This window comes from Oncorhynchus mykiss, chromosome 2, assembly GCF_013265735.2.
Source record: "Oncorhynchus mykiss isolate Arlee chromosome 2, USDA_OmykA_1.1, whole genome shotgun sequence".
Lineage (NCBI taxonomy): Eukaryota > Metazoa > Chordata > Actinopteri > Salmoniformes > Salmonidae > Oncorhynchus > Oncorhynchus mykiss.
The window spans coordinates 78,363,003-78,366,115 of NC_048566.1; positions in this window are offsets into that span (position 1 = coordinate 78,363,003).

Sequence of the window (3,113 nt, forward strand, 5' to 3'; positions counted from 1 at the left end):
AGCGTTCAAATGCTTGTCAGAACTAGGAAACTTCCGACCTGCTACCTGGTCGACGTAAACTGCAGGCTTAGGCCCGCCCCACCACTCGCTCTCTTAGCAACAGCCTAAGACCAGAGCTTATCCCAGGAGACCCCAAACAGCTATGGCTCCATCCTCCCAGCAGCCTCCACTCAACACCAGGCAGGTCCGACCTCCAAAAACGGCTCCAACAACCAGGCAGGTCCGGCAGCCAATTACGGCTCCAAAAACCAGGCAGGTCTGGCAACCAAATACGGCTCCCACAACAAGGCAGGTCCGGCAACCAATGCTCCAACAATCAAAAACATATCTAAAACCCAGAACCAGAGGGCTTCCAGTGCACATAAGGTTAAATGCCTTAAATCCTCCTGTGCCCAGCAGAAGCAGCCCAGAGTACCCAAGCCTGGGGGCTCTGTCCAACCCGTGACCATTAATGTCAAGCCCCAACTGAGATCCCAGCCCCGGAGACCATATACACGGTCCCAGCACAGATACCAGCCACAGGCCCAGTGTCCACAGCCCTATTCCATCAAAACTCGATCCTCCACCAAGACTTCCACCTGCCCTTCAACCAAACCTAAGCCTTCCATTCCACCTAAATCTAATTCGCCCAAAACTGCCAACCTAATTTCCGGCACAACGCCTGGAACATGCCCCCATGATACCTCAGTCTGTAGATGGCTTACCTCTCCTCCTTTCCTTGATGACCTCTGATGGATGAAATGGATTGCTAGAACATCTGTTTCTAGATCTGTGGTTTGGGGCTGACTTCATCCTCCTCCCCTGTACCTCTTTCCCAACTGTATTTAATTTATTTATTTATTTTGCTCCTTTGCACCCCATTATTTTTATTTCTACTTTGCACATTCTTCCATTGCAAAACTACCATTCCAGTGTTTTACTTGCTATATTGTATTTACCTTGCCACCATGGCCTTTTTTTGCCTTTACCTCCCTTCTCACCTCATTTGCTCACATTGTATTGTTTATACTGTATTATTGACTGTATGTTTGTTTTACTCCATGTGTAACTCTGTGTCGTATCTGTCGAACTGCTTTGCTTTATCTTGGCCAGGTCGCAATTGTAAATGAGAACTTGTTCTCAACTTGCCTACCTGGTTAAATAAAGGTAAAATAAAATAAATAAATAAAACCACCTAGGAGAACCTTGAGCTCATGCTGGACTGTCTTAGTAAGGGTCAGGACAGCTGCTGGCTGGGTAAAGACTGGGCCTGTGTACATTTCAAGATGCTTACAGAGAGAAACTTCATCAGACTCCACCCACCGCATCAGATGCAGACCCACCTTCCGCTCGCCAGACTCCCTAAGGCAACACCTCAGGCACAAGCATGCAGTCCGTTACACATTGCATTGGATTTCAATGTGGATGTTGTTCATACTGTCTTTCATTTTCATTGCCTTGAGATGTGAAAATCAATTTTAGTGTTAACAAGACAATGTGAATGTCCTAGGACACTCCCAGTTGGACAGGTAACCCTATGGAGAATTTCAGCTGCCGGTACCCACCGATGTGGACCCGGAGTCCAGGGAACCCCTTTTCCATGCTGGAGGTTCCTCCTGGGATGCTGGTTTACAGGACGGTTCACGACCTGTTCCACAGAACCATGCCAGAGAGCCAGGCCCAGATCACCAGCAGGTCCAGAACACCTTCCATTGGGACAAGTATAGAATGTAAGACTTTCCTCATAACATTCGGCACTTCAAATACATCAAATTGATTCCAATGGAGGGTTATGTTGTGTCTTCCAGGCAGAAGAAGCACAGAGGACACGCAGGACAATTGTAGCGTGGTCCTGGAGAGACACCTGTTCCATGGAACATGCGAGAGCGCCGCCATGGACATCTGCCGACAGAACTTCGACCCTCGCGTGGCGAAAACCACTAGTCATTATGACCATGGCGTTTACTTCACCTGTGAAGCTTTTCAGTTCCGCCTCTACTCCATCAGAGGGCCGGGGGGAGACTTTACAGACTGTGGGTTCATGTTCCTGGCTAAGGTGCTTGTGGGTAAAGCCTGTGTAGGAAAGATTGACTATGTCCGTCCCCCTCGACTCCCCAACCCCACTAAGTCAGGACGGCATCACTACGATTCCAGTGCGGATCAGAAGCATCCTACCATATTTGTTGTGTTTGACAGCAGCCAGTGCTACCCCTACTACCTCAAGTACAAAGTCCTGGCAAACAATCACAGTGCTGTGTGAAGGGCATATAAAACAGAACCAGGACTGGTTTAGGAGGGCACATTATTTTGGATGGAGTATTGTTGACTTCACACTTTTATTTACATTTTCACTCAAAATTGGACAGCCAGTTACTTGCGACACTGAAATGTACTATAACAATGTTCCATTTTGTGTGGTACAATTAACTATTAGGTCAAGACTCTTGTGGATTGATTGGTTTCTTTTGTTGCCTTTTAATTTAAGTCACTCAACATTTAGTCTATTTGTAGAACTATAATGAAAACTAAATGTTAGACATGTTCTTTCTTTTGGTAAAAGGCCCTCTGTGGAAGAAGTGGTTAAAGAAGTCACTGTTCCTAACAGCTCAATTTCTTCCATCAACTTTTAAGTTGTCTGTGTTCAATGAGAAGTAAAATAAACTCATTATTTTCACTGAAAATCCATTAGATGCAATGCATCACTGCTGATCAGTCAATAAACCAATGTAAATTGATAGTTTTGTATAAATTAAATATTCTGAAACAGTGGTAGCCAATGTGTATAAATTGTGTAGTTCTGATTGCCGCTTCTGTGCCCTCTTGTGGAGAAATATCGTGGTCATGGGTGATCAAGTTTGTAATTTATCTAGTTGACATATCTTTTGTGATGGTGTAGGTATGTTTGTGCATTTTAAATATTAACTTTGCCATCAATTCAGTTTGTTACTGTGATTTGCATCTGCTGAACACTAAACATTCTCACTTATCTGGATAAATAGTTAAACAGATTACATGTTCTATTAACTGCTCTAATGAATCATGTAGGGTTGTTAGTATTCATTCATATTTTAGCCTGGAGAGGGCTGGACTGAGGGAGAGATGGTAGCTAAAATAACTGCAGTCAGTCAGGTGAA